Source organism: Pteropus vampyrus, unplaced genomic scaffold (genome assembly GCF_000151845.1).
Source record: "Pteropus vampyrus isolate Shadow unplaced genomic scaffold, Pvam_2.0 Scaffold30, whole genome shotgun sequence".
In the NCBI taxonomy this organism is placed as follows: Eukaryota; Metazoa; Chordata; class Mammalia; order Chiroptera; family Pteropodidae; genus Pteropus; species Pteropus vampyrus.
This window is the reverse complement of record NW_011888811.1, coordinates 7,687,104-7,701,392: the sequence shown is the minus strand read 5'-3', so window position 1 is coordinate 7,701,392 and position 14,289 is coordinate 7,687,104. Positions and strand designations below refer to the sequence as shown.

General features: G+C 43.4%; 1 long non-coding RNA gene across 2 annotated transcripts in view; it reads left to right on the top strand.

Moving 5' to 3' along the window:
- Nucleotides 1-14,289, top strand: part of LOC105289902 — a 101,789-nt gene that overhangs the window by 61,671 nt on the left and 25,829 nt on the right. For both annotated transcript variants that reach the window (XR_002779520.1, XR_895705.2), the window contains exon 4: nt 10,815-11,143. This is a non-coding gene — a long non-coding RNA (uncharacterized LOC105289902). The remainder of the gene's footprint in view (nt 1-10,814; nt 11,144-14,289) is intronic.

Sequence of the window (14,289 nt, the reverse complement as noted above, 5' to 3'; positions counted from 1 at the left end):
GTGTGTGTGTGTGTGTGTGTGTGTGTGTGTGTGTATGTGTGTGTGTGTATCTTCCCATGGAAGATCTCTCTTTGCATTTTAGTGGTCTTTAGTATCCTACTTGTATTGTGAACTCCCTGAGGTCAGGGACTTCATCTTACACATTTTTTCTTTTTAGTCCTTGCATTTATACAGTATTGGGCACGAAGCAGGTAATCAGTAAGTATCTATCAAAAGGTTGCCTTCAAATTGCCTTCCAGCACTTACCGGCTATGACTAGCTCCAGCAGACTTCTCCAAGAGACATTGGCTCAATCAATGATCATTCACTATGACATCAAAACTTTTCAATTCTATGGTAATAAGAAATTTAATTATGAGGAATCTGTGGTTAGACACCATCTTTCCAGCAAACGTAGCTGCAAATGTTTACTAGGTGTAAATTTGAAGAGTGATAGTAAGCAGAGTTGACCTAAGAAGGGAAGGAAGGAAGAAGTCAAGTATCCAGTATATTTGTGTGTAATGTTTTTTTAGATGGTGATTTGGGGCAGCTAAGTAGGTTGGGACATTGAAGGTAGGCAAGGGTAAGGAAAAGAAAAGATATTTGTCATGTGAGAGAACATTGCTGATGATTATGATTGTGATGGTGAGGCTAGTTCCCAGTTTTTGAACAATTACTACATCCAGGTAGGTACTACATCCAATGAAGTTACATCTGTTGTTTCATTTCATCTTTACACCATCAAGAGGCGAGTGTTATTGCTCTCGTTTTACAGACGAAAGAAGTTAAATCCTTTGACAAAGTCAATAGGCAGTAACTAGTAGAAGCAGAATTTGAAGCCAGTTCTGACGACTTAAAATAGCATATTTAACCAATTCTCTAGCTCAGTCCTCAGCTTCTCCCTTCTTCTCATGTAAACAATAAATTAAATAGCAATTTAGCTAGAAAGAAATTACTGTATGTTAAGGAAATAAGAAAAACTCTATGTCATATGGACAGATTTTTTAGCAATGTAATAACAACAATTGTCAGGGTCTTCTCAAGGGCTAACCATGGGCTAGAAATTTTATAAAGAGATTATTGCAGGTATAATCTCTCATCTACAACTCTACAAATACGGTATAATAGCCTATTTTACAAATGAGGAAACCCAAGCTCAGGCCACTAAAATTAACTTTCCCAGTTTTCAGAGAAGGTAAATGACAGAGGACAGATCTTGGACACAGGCCATGTTGTCTTTTTTTTTTTTCTTTGACCTCTGCTGAAGCAGTATTATACCAGAAAAATCCTTCATTATATAGAAAGAGTGGTTGAGGACAAGCTATGGAAAAGACAATAATCCAGCTTGCTTTTCAAGTTCTGAGATTCAAGAGGGCTTGGGTTTTTGTTTTGTTTTGTTTTGTTTTGTTTTTTTTGCTGTTTCTTTTTTTAAGAAACTATTCAGCAGCATCTCTTAAATGTTTGGAACTTGAGTAAGGAATGCCAAAACATGCTTGTTCCCTTGAGAATGTTCTTCTCTGTCTATTAAAATCTCAGGCAAAATTTAATCCATATGTTTCTGATTCACTTCCCCAAAGTTATCACTATGTTTTGTAGGGCCCATTTAAAGTCAATGACTTTTGGAGTCACTCTGAGCTACTTGTCTTTAAAGCAGGAAGTTGCATTTCCTATGAGGGCAATGGACTTGGCCCTCAGAGGGAAGAAAATGTGCTCTAAGCCCTGGGGTGCATGTAGCTTCCAAACCTAGCTGGCATTTGCTCCTCCACCCATCTCCTGGAAGCTTTGGCCCAGTTTCGCTCACTGCCCAGAACCAGACTCTGTTTCATCTCCCCTTTCCTCTAATACTCTGTTCAAAATTCAGTATAGCACTTGAATCTAATATTTCTCTCCCTGAATTATTTTTAACGGTACTGAAATTTATTGCATGAACAACAGAAATCCTTTTTTTAAAAAAAGGTAAAGAATAGGCTACATTAAAAAGTAAAACTTTTTAATTTTTTAAAGTTTCCATCCAATTCTCTTTTACATATATTCAGAAATTTTTACGCAGCTGTAATCAAAGTAGAGATATGATTTTATATTATTCAATTTTCACTTAATTATAAATATGTTTCTTGGCCGCTACTAGGTTTTAATTGTTTTTCATGCCTACACAATATGCCATTAATTTGATGTCTCATTATATAGGCTCAGAATTTTTAAAATTTTTTCAAATAGTTTGATATATATAAAGTTAATATATTCAGAGTTCCAGAGTTCCATTTAAGTATTGCAAATTAAATTCCTAACAGACTGACCAGCCTGCAAACAACAACTATAGACTTTGGAGAACATGTTTAAAAACAACTATTAGAGGGCTCCAGAGCGTGAATGAAAGTAGATGTATTTTGCAGAAAACCCAAAACTTGGAAAAAGAGACCAATACAGAGAGAGTTGCCAGTTTTTATAGCTTTAGTCTTAGGTGATAGTTAAGTAATGATATAACAAGAAGCAGCTAAAACTCCAAAGAAAACTTACTATCTTTATACCCTAAAGAACTGAAGGACAGAGACTAGGGAAGCACAGCAGCTAGACAGTGAGAAAAAAAGTTAAATAAAACATATATAAAATAATAAAAGTAAGGCCAGAAAAGGGGTGCCCCAAATTCTATGTAAAAACTCTTCCCAAGTTTCTGGCTAACCCCTATACCATGCATGTGCAAAGCAGACACATAGCATCTTACAGCTAAAACCAAACCAAGATCTCAGCTACCACTCATCACAGGCAAGAATTTACAGTTTGAGTCTAACGAAGTTAATTGCCAGCTGAAACAAAAATTTCTATATTTTTCAGGGAATACAACAGAACCCAGAGTCTTCATAATGTAGTGTTTGTAATATCCAGGATATAATTCAGAACTACTCTACAGGAAAATGTGAATCATTCTTTAGGGATGACCAAGCTCTAAGATAACCCAAATGCTGGAATTATCAAACAAGGACTTTAAAGCAGCTAATACAGCCATACTAAATGAGAAAAAAGAAAATACACCTCTAATGAATATAAAATAGAAAATCTAAGCAGATAAATGGAAAATGTTTTTAAACCCAATGGAAGCTCTAGAACTGAAAAATATTATATCTGAATTTAAAAAAATATATTAAATGGCTTTAATAACAGAGTGGAGTTGACAGAAAAGCATTGGGAAACTGAAGACAGAGCGATAGAAATTATTCAGTCTAAAGAAGGGAGAAAAAGTTTGAAAAACAGTAAACTTAGCCTTAGAGAACTGTAGGATAAGATAGAAATATCTAACATGTAATTAGCTTCTCAGGAGAGAAGGTGGAAAAGTGAAGTGGAAAAAATACATAAAATGAAATAATGACTGAAAACTTTCTAAATTTGGCAAAAAAAAAAACATAAACACTTAAATACTCAGCAAAATCCAAACAGAAGGGAAACATGCCTAACACATTATAGTTAAGTTGCTGGAAAACAAATACAAAGAGAAAATCTTGAAAGAAGGCAGAGAAAAACAACACATTACATACAAGGGACCAATAACTCAAATGACCATGAACTTACCAGAAATCATGGGATATGACTGGAAGTCTAGGATACATCCCATGTATCCTAGACATACATTCATGTCTTTACTTGTAGAAGGAAGGAGTTCTTTGAATTACCAAAATGGTAGGCTGTCATGTCATGTGATCACAGGTCTTAAAACCGAAGAGACTTTAAGGGGTCACCTGGTGTGGCTCCCACTTTAGGTCTGAAAAAAAACACATTTTACAGGTTATCTCAAAGCCCTCAGGAAGCCAGGGCTTGCTTGCCCATCCTTGCCTCCTCGGCACCTAAAATAGTATTTGACATATAACAGAGGCTCAATAAAACCTGATAAATACAGGTATACATGTTTTTTTCAGTTTTATTTCCTCATCGTGTAGGAATTTCTGGGTCTGTTCCATTAAAAGCATGAGTTAGAAATCATTCGGGGCCCAATTTGACAAGGAATGTTAAGCACCTTCTCAAGCCACTTCAGGAGGGGCTCTTATGAAAGGGGTCGGAGTGGCAGAGAAGCGTTGTCCGTTTCCCATCAGAACAACTTCATGCAAAACTCAGCAACCTGAGCCCTCTTTCACAAGTTTTGGTGATTTCAGGCCCTCTCACCCCCAAAATGTCTCCCCACTGGCTTGTGCGGAAGCCTGAAATTCTGCCCCTAATCATTTCTTTGGGTTCATTGAAGCCCCTTGTTTGAATGTAAATAGCTTTTTGAGAGGCCATTGGTAGTTTACAATACCTTTCTAGAAGACTATTACATCAGACTGTAGCAAGCAGAGGTCTGATAAACAGGAACAACGAGAAGCCACTTTTTCCTTTTTAATGGTAGGAAGGAGCTGCCAAAAAGATCAGACCAGAGTGAGGGGAGAAGGCGAACAAACCAGCCCAGACAAGGGCAGCCTGAGAAAACTAGGGTAGACAAGAGACCCAGGAGGTGCTAGAGAAATATTTGTAGAAGAGGTGAGCGGAGTATGATATTTATTTAATTAATTTATTTAATTAACACTCATATCATTGCTTACTATGTGCCAGACACCATTCTAAGTGCTTAACAAATATTGACTTGAATTTAACCAGCAAATAGCCTTGTCAAAAGTCAGTGTGTGAGAGCCAGCTCTGTGTATGACTATGTGACCCTTGACTGTGTGACCTTGAGCCAGTGACCCATGCCTTCTGAGACTCATTTCATCTCCTACAAAAGGGGTACCATAGCAAAAGTATCTCAGAGTTATTGTGAAGACCTATTAAGCTAAGAGCCATAAAGGCACTTTATATAGACTGTGAAATGTTTTGCAAATCGTGACTAATATGATAAGTAAGCCTAGGACTGGCTTAGCCTCTGGAGCCAATAATTACAACAAAAATCGACCTCATGGTACATTGTTATCATCTATTACCGGCCTTGTGGGCTCTGGAATTGGATGGCTTTGTTCAAGTCCCCGTTCCCAACCTATCAGCTGCATGACTAGGCAAGCTGCTTTATCTCTCAGTGACTCGTGTTCTCCTCTGTAAAACTGGGGCTAATAATAGTATCTACTTCATAGAGCTGCTGTGAAAACTTTAAAAAGATGATAAAAATAGGCACTTAGGACAATGACCTAGAGTACATGCACCATAAATGGCACAGACCTCTGCTCTTTGAAGCCTCACATTGCAAAGTAGGTATTATTATTGTTACTGTTCTTATTTTCCAGAGAAGGAAGTAGAGTCACAGAGAGGTTAGGTCACTTGCCCAAGGCCACATATCTAGGAAGTAATAAAGCTAAGATTCCTAGACAGGTCTCTGGGCATTTTTATGATTGCCTAAGCAAATGTTCTCAGTGTTCATAATGACAACCAGATAACCTAAGGGAATTCTTGAGCAAAAGGGAAAAGAATTACAAAGCTAAGACAGAAAGAGAGGTGACAGACACCTGACTTCTCTTTACATGCTAAGTTATTATGAAAGGGACACACAAACCTTCAAACATAAATGCTGGGAACTGAACAAGCTCCCAGAAGCCAGCTACTCCCACCCCCAGCCCACATGCAAGCATGGGACAGCCTGACGAATTATGAACCACATTCATCCCTTCTCTCTCCTGGGCCATCTTCCAAACTCTGCAAAATGATGTCATAGAGTGCCAGCCACGGAGTGGAAGATGCGTGGAAGGGATGTGTCCCTCTTCCAGGGATGGGATGCAATTGCCTCTTTCCTTCTAACTACTTGATATCATTGAGCACAGTGACCTAAAAAGCCACATACTGAAGATGATGAAGCCACAAGATGAAAAGGGCCTGAGTCCCTGAACCACTCCCTAGAGAAGAGCTGCTTACCCAAACAAAAACAGCCATCTGAGACTTTACATAAGCAAAAATAACTCTCTTTTATGATTGAACCATTACATAGTTTGGATCTGTTTGTCACAGCAGCTGGCACAACTAACCAAAGCAGGGGAAAGGAGGAAGGAGGGCTTTCTAGTATCCCTGACTACTAGCCACTCAAGCTCTGCCTAAATCCTTCCAGTGGTAGGGAATTCATTTCCTCCTGAAGTATCAGTTAATCTTCATTCATTCAGAGTCAATAGCTGTTTATTGAGTTCCTGCTATGTGCCTGGCCCTGTGCTAGGCATGGGAGAAGCAAAGACAAACAAGGCACAGAATTCCACCTTCATGAAGTTCTCTCTAAGACTGGTAGACAGAAACTGAACAAGTGAGCAGGAGGTAGGCATGATGTTTATTGACTTGGATAAGTAACTTGAAGAAAATAAACAGATTGATGGCACAGACTAAGTTGGGGGGAGGATCAAATTTAAATGGAGGCACAGGGGGAGGAGTTCATGGGAGGCTGCTCTGAGGAGGTCATGAGACTAGACACAACAATTGGCAGACATCTCTGATGGTTTTAAAAAAAGTTGGGTTTGTTGTTGTTGTTTTGTTTATATTAACAGAAAAATGTGTCTCCTTTGGCTCCACCTCTGGTCCTAATTATATAGTCTAGGGTCCCAGAGAAGTCTATTTTCTTTCTCATTCTCAACTGACAGCTTTTCAAACATCCCGCGTTTGCAGACAGCTGTCACAGCTCTCCTATCCCCCAGAGTCCCTCCCTCCCCTCCCCGTCCCTCCAGCAGCCCCAGGGGGTTGGAAACCCAGGCACTTGCTACAGGTGTTAAAACAGCAAGCATGCAGGTAAATGAGGGGTCCCAGAGACCCCCATGCAAAGGCTATGTGGATTCTCCCAACATCTTGGGGATAATGGGTCCCCCTCCCATGACATTGCCTATTCGTTTCCCTAGGGCTGCTTGCTAACTGCTGGCCCCTGTCAGGCATTGATTCTCCGACAGTTGAGAAGGAGCGGGCAGGGTCAGAGCCTTCAAGAGAAGCCTCTCTCTCCTCTCCCCTCTCCCCTCTCCCCTTTCCCCTGTCCTCTCTCTTTTTATTTTTTTAATGTTAACACCATGTCTCTCCCCTCTGTTTTAAACACCAGAGCAAAGCCATCTGTCCCCAACACTGGGCCCAAACCGTAGGCATTTGGCTGGAAAGCCAGCGAAGCAGCAGATAGAGCTGCTCAAAGTCTTGCTCCTCCAGACTCCTGCTGAGCACCACGCGGAGGCAGGGAGGCAGGGAAGCCGGTCCCCCAAGGCCCAGCCTCCCCCTCGTCAGAATGGACCAGGGCAACACGCCCTGGAGGGGCCCACAGAAGGCAGAGGCCTATGCAAGCTTCTGGGGCCTCTGAGTTAGCTGACACTCCCTGTCCCCCACCAGCTCCAGGGCCAGACTGGGGCCTTACACCCTGGCACAGTGTCCACGACTGTTTTCCTTGCTTGATTTGGAGATAAAAACAGCTGCTGCTCCTTGTTTTCTCACATTTTCCACCGAGGTCACTTGGGGGCAGGACTGAGTCCAGGCTTCCAGAAGGTGTGGCAATATTAGGGAAGCAAACGGTAGAGCTATAAGCACAGGACACACTCTGCCCAGCTTCTTCCATGCCAGAGAAGTCAGAGGAGAATCACACTGCCTGTAAGACTGGCCTCTGTGGCCTTCACACACTTTGTCCACTCCCTGGGGTCTTCTCCACTCAGCCTGACCCATCGATACAGTTCCCCTGACACGTCTGGCTCTCCTTCCTCCCATGCACACACCCACATTCTGATGAAAGAGTAAGGCCCTTAGGGTGCAAAATGTACGGAGGCTCTCTCTCTCCAGTCATGCAAGTACAGGGCCAACTCTGAGAGTCAGCGCCTCCTTAAACTCTGCACCCTAGGTGCCTCACTGGCCTCAGCCCACTGTAGGCCCTGCACTTGTCACCCAAATTTGTCTTTCCATGCAGTTCCCTGAGGAAACATTTTATTTCTTTGATCTCTCTCATCCCCCATCTATTGGAAAGAATCAATGAGTGGCTTCATGTTTCTGTGTAAAACATCGAATCCAGCTTGGAGAAGGAGATGTGTTCTGTTTTGTTAATTTTTAGTACTTTAATAGTTTTGCTGTTGTTATTGCCAATGCTTAAAACTCAGAAGAGTTCAAATGAAAAAAAAAATGCATTTCTGGCTTCTCTTAACAACACAGAATGTATGGCCTCTCTGGCTGGAGTGGAGCCATAGCTACCCCTTTAGGCCCTTTGGACATGGCCTGTGCTCTCCAGACCCCCACAGCTCCACCTGTGCCAACTCACCACTTGTAGTACCTGCTCAGCCCCCATAGGCATTTGAAGTTGCAACCTTTGGTCTAAGGACAGATTACGTCCAGATATAAAGTAGCTTGTCCCTTATGGTACGATTTCTGGCAGCAGTGATTGGCCGGGGAGTGGAGAGATGCTAGGCCAGGGAGAGGGTGGGGGGATTTCCTGATGTCCTTGAAATCAGGCCATGGAGGCAGGTCTCCATTTCACCAGCCAGGGAGCATAAAGGATTGAACCCTGAAGCTTAGGGGAAGAAACATGTTATGTGACAGCATCCGAAGAGCTACTGGGACGAAGGACTAACTTTGAGACGGAAATAGCACTGACCAAGGGTCAGGAGGCCTTCCTGGGTAGCCCACATCTGCTGCTGATCTCTGCGTGATGTTAAACACAACTCCTCCGAAGCTTCGAATTCCTCATCTCTTATTAAGGAGAGTTGAGCTGGATTGTCTCTAATGTCCCTTCTGGTTCTAACTATCTTGCATTTAATACTTAGGTGGAATTGTTATAGCACAAGAGAGTCTCAGAACATTGTTCGAACTTAGCTTAGAAGAGCAATTGAGCAAAGATCAGAAACTACATTTCTTCGATAGCATGGAATTTTGTAACTTTTGCGACTCTCTACTTATCCTTTCACAATTTCTCTGATTCTGCTGAGAATATGCACTTAGAAGAGCTCAAAAATTAGCCCGACTCAACAATCTCTTGCCTTAACGATCACTTGTCTGCTTGAGAATTCACTAGGTGTGAAAAATAGTTTGCTAAAGACTGTGTCTCTACTTTAAAGATACCCAAGGAGAAGGAAGCTTCCTGTCCACACAAGAGGAAGCTATCAAAGGGGAATTCAATGCAACAGGTGTCAACATTTATCTAGGCAGCACTGTGTAGCAGTGTGGACTGTAGAAAGAGACCAGGCAATACGATCAGAGTAAAATTCCAGCCCTTGTTGTAAGGAGATTACAGTAGGGCAGTAAGGTTAGCACAATGCCTCCAGAATCCAAATATGCAAGAGAGGAAGATAGAAGCCTATCAAAGTTAGAAAGTGCCAGGAGGAGTCAAAAAAGGAAGGAGTTGCATAGGCCTGAGGAGGTAAAGTTTAAACAGGTAGTGAAAGATAAATAGATGAGGATGAGCAGAAAGGAACACAGGCTCTAGTCCTTCCTTCACCCGCCAAGGACAGAAGCTTCCCGCTGCCCACCATTGCCCGAGGCACTGGGATGTAGGGGTTAACAAGACAGGCACAAGTCCCGCTTCCATGGCCCTTACTTCCTAGTGGGGGACATAGACAAGTACGCAAAAAATCAGATAATTTCAGATATTGTTGAGTGCTATGAAGAATATTAAATGAAATGATCATCACAGATAGCGACTATAAAACAGACAAGGGAGACCTCTCCAAGGAGGCTCCAGTTACGTTGTCATGAGATGATCTGGGGAAGAGCACCCCAAGTCATCTCTGGATGTCGCACATTGACAAACATCCTGGGGGTGGGAAGGGGAGAGCAAAATGTCCCCAGTTGAGAACTGACATAGACCCTATAATAGCTAACACCATAAGGCTACTCAGGTTAACGAGTCTTTCTTAACCCAAGAATCCTATATCCAGAATGATTTTAACCATCAGGAGAAGCATGAATTGGTCTACTACAGAGAAAGGCAAATGCCTTTTGCAAAATGTTGTTTAACCTCCATAGTCTCTGGCATACCAGGCTTCTTCTGTAGCCGCATCTCCCCTTGAGTAAGTAATGCGGGGTGGCAGGCGAAAGAATGGAGCCTAGTGATCAGTGGTATATGCCACTCTAGGATTAGTCACTGCCAGACGAAGGGCAGGGCAACAGCTCCAATTTGCTCTTTTTAATTCTAGAACCAGCCTCCTGCAGTCCTGGCTTGAGATGCACATGGCAGCATCAGAAATTTATTCAAGCATCCCTATTGTTTAAGGCAGAGTCTCCATAGCTATTTTTGTCTATGTCTTTATTTTTATTGTGTTTTTTAAAGATGACAAGAGAGAAAGGTAAAGTACAATTTGATTCAACAGATACGCATTGAGCACCTACTGTGTCTCCATTACACCAGTCATTCCCATGGGCACAAGCAAAGACATCTGAGGAACTGCAAGTCCTGGGTACGGTCGGGATGTGGGTCCATGTGTGACCCGGCAAGGGACAGGCTGCAGAGGAAGGCAGAGGCCAGATTTGGTCTCGAAGGCCAGATGAAGGAATTTCACTTCATCTCGTAAAGTATAGACAATAGGATGCCATGGAAGACTCTGAAGCAGAAATGTCGCTTATTCAATACCTAAGGGACCACGGGATTAACAGTCACCTTCAGCAGAGCAGACTCTTGGCCCTGCATTTTCTCTCAACCCTGTTTCTTCACTGTTTGGCACAACTCAGCACAAGGGCACAGAAGTGGGAGCCACGAGGAGCCTCTCTGAGAGAATAAGCATGGTTTAACAGTTGCTACACTTCTCAGAATAAATTCTTGCCCCGAAGGGTCACAGCGCCTTGTCTTTGAAGGGGAGGGGACAATGAAGCTGCTACGGTGTGGCTCAGAAAACAGATTCAGGCTTGGCAGCACTTGAGAGCATTTTGGAAACTTCTTACCATGTTTTGTTTTGTTCTGTTCATAGGCCCCTAGAGTAAGCTGCAGAAATTGCCTCTGTGGGCTCGGATCCCTCGTTACTCCTCAGTTCCCACAAGCTGCCCAGAGCCTCTCCTGACCTGGAGCCACCTTCAAGCACTCATCAGCATGGTTGTCTTCTTTCCAAAATTGGGCTTACTTACTGTAGAGGAAGAAGCGTTCACCAGGTCAACTCCAGGCAAAGGTGCAGAGTGACTAGAAGCTGTGAATAACAACCACCGCAATCATACCTGTGACTCACTGAACAATTCTCAGAAAGCCAGATGCCAAGCTAAATATGCGTATCCTGTCATCTACTGGCCAGAACAGCCTAATGAAGTAGGTACAATTATTTTCTTTGTTTATGAGAGAGCTACTTGCCCAGCTACCCAGCTAATATTTGGCAGAATCTAGATTCAAACCTGGTACTCTAAAGCTGAGGTCTTTGGCCCCCAAACTCCCATTTCTCAACACTTCCCTTGGGCAGCCACTCCTTTGTCTGCCCACCGGGTACCCATTGGCTTGTACCTGTATTTTCTCAGGTCAATATCCAGTTCTTCCCATGTGAAGCTCCTTTCTCGGGAAAGTCTAAGCTGTACCATGAATTAATTCTATGACCTTGGGAGAAGCCCTGTCATCATCTGGGCCTCAGGTTTCTCATCAGTAAAATGGGGATGCCCTGCCTCTTTTATAGTCAGCGCGGGGATTAAATAGGTTTGTGTGCCCTCAAGCCATCGGTAACCTCTGATGGGCATGTCTTTGGAAGGTCTTATGATGATGCAGAAGTAACTCATGTAGTCAGAGGCTCGATTTCTGGTCAGAGCCAGTGAGCACCCAGGAGGGCTCCACAAATAAATGTGAACAAAAGGTGTCTGCACTGGGGGCAGCTCAGTACCTGCCAACTCCAATGGCGAAGCTCGCTCTTGGCTCTTTTCGCAGAGGGAGGTCACATTCCACGGCCCAGTAGCCCAGCCGAGACACACCAGAAAAGCGAACACTAAAGGGGCTCTGTTTGTTTATGAAAAGGTTTGTGAGCCTTTTCTCCGGTTAGTTGCTGAGGTGAGGCAAGAAGACAAGGGACGAGGGAGACAGGGTCCAAGAGAAGCAGGGCAGCTCTCCTTGCTCTCAGCTCTTAAATGGAAGCGCTGTCGCCCAGGGGAGGCCAGCAGCTTTCCCCACAGGTGTTCAGAGCTCAGACTTGGGTCTGACTGTCAAAGAGCCTGGAAGCAACAGTCCAGGGCTCGTGTCACGTCTGCTACATTCGTTTACAGGAGCTGTTGTGACAAAGCGTCACGAAGCGGGTGGTTTAGAGCAACAGGAATATATTATTTCTGCTCTGGAGGCTAGAAGTCCAAAATATATTACAGCTCTGGAGGCTAGAAGTCCCAAATCAAGGCAGCTGCAAGGCCATGTTTCCTCTGAAACCTCTAGGAGAATGTCCTCCCTGGCCTCTTTCCGCCTCTGACAGCCCGGACGGTCCTTGGCTTGTGGTGTCACACCTCCGGTCTCTGCCGTCCCCTTCACATACATCTCCCTGTGTCTTCACATCATCCTCCACCTGTGAGCGTCTGTGTCCAAATGTCCCCTTCCTAGAAGGACATAGTCATTAGGATTAGGGCCCACCCCTCTGACCTCATTTTACTTGGTTACTTCTTTAAAGGTCCTATTTCCAAATTAGGCCACATTCTGAGTGCCAAGGTTAGACTTTGACATATCTTTTGTGGGAGACACAGTTCATTCAACCCATAAGGCCTGCCTTCTTCACATTTACGGGGGGAAATGGCTCAAAAGCTTTGGGTCTGAGCTCCAGTTCTACCCATAATTGACTTCTTGGTTTTGAAAATGATTTTAAACATGATTCCTCATCTTGCTGACTTGGGGAACATGAGATTATAGAAATCACTAGCTTTATAGCTCCAAGTGAACCTCTGAGATCATCCAGCATTTCCCAAAGTGCTCACAAGAGTACTGATCCTCCAAGTCCTCCTCCAAGTCCTCCTGGAGTCACGATAGGGACTGGGGCTGTGTGTCCCTCCTGGGGATTCTCAGTGTGCATCAGTTGGGTGAAGGCCTTGAGACGTCCGGCAGTAAAAAATGCTCGCACCCTCTTTGTCCCAGCACCTCCCAAACTCATTTCACCGTGGAATCGGTTATTCGGGTCATCCTGATCACTGATCCTCACTCAGGAAATGCTCATCTCAATTAAGCCCCCTAGTTCATTCGAAAACCAGGACCTAAACTTTGATCACCTCCTGCAGAAACTACCTACTCCCTGAGGTGAGGATCTCAGGCTCAGCTTTGCGGGGAACACAAATTGAGACAAATCTTTGAATGAAAACAGCTTTACTGCTATCTAAATTTTTTAGAAATTGTTTTTTAACACTATGTACTCAGTAAATTTTCAAAAGGGTAAGAAAGGTAAGTTAAACTCTCCTTGAATCTTCCCACCCAAAAATAGCCTGCTAATATGAGATCTTTATTATTTCTGCCATATTTCGATTGCACTAGGAGGTAAGGAGGCTTACGAACGGGGTAGGAGCTGGACCCAGAATCAATGAGCTCAGAAGCGCATCCTAATGTTAGCTCTTGCTCACGTTTTATGCAGGTCCCCAGGCCTCAGCTTCCCCTTCCCCTTTTAGGGAAAAATGTCTTCCTATTACAGAGCCTAAAGATTGGTAATATTAATGGCTACCATTTATTGGGTGCTTACTAGATCCACACAATATTATTTGTTATCATCATCCCGGAAATTAACCTAAGCATCATATCTACCCAAGGAAACAAACAAGATCACCGAGGCTTTGAGAGTTTAAGTGACTTACCTGAGGTCTTACAGCTGGTAGCAGCAACAGAGCCGAATTCCTATAAACATTGATTCCAAAGAAAGCAACTCTGAAAGATTTTCTGGGAGATCTATTTTGCTGGCAAGAATGGTAGCAAGGGGCCTGACAGTGTTTGTGAGGTTGAGCCCTTGGCACAGAGGCAGCGGTCGTTTTCTTGAGGGATTGGTGAGGTGACAGCAGGGGCAGTGGGTCCCCAATTAGTCCGGTGCTTCGGAGTGATATTTTTATTGCTCCCGGAAGCTTTGCTTCAAGCCTGGCTATCCATTTCCCCTAAGAATTTCAAGAACCCCCAATACCCTTTTGATAAACAACTTCTCTGCCCAATTAGCCAGAGTCAGCCTCTGTTGCTTACCACCAGAAACCATGACTGTTACATACTGTGTCAGTTAGAGAGAGACCTCTCCACACAGAACTCTGGTGGCTTTAGGTGTCTGCATTGGGCAGAGATAGTCAGTTTCTGATCAATTTGGTCAAAGTAAACAACATATTCATTTTAATCCCAAAGGGAAATTTCGGGCAAAGTTATACAAATTGGTTTAAACCATACTAATTATATTACCCTTTGATGGCTAAATCTCCAGCTCACATTGTATTTTGTGCCCAGAGTCTAGGTGTCAGAAGCCAAAAAGAAACCATGCTTGC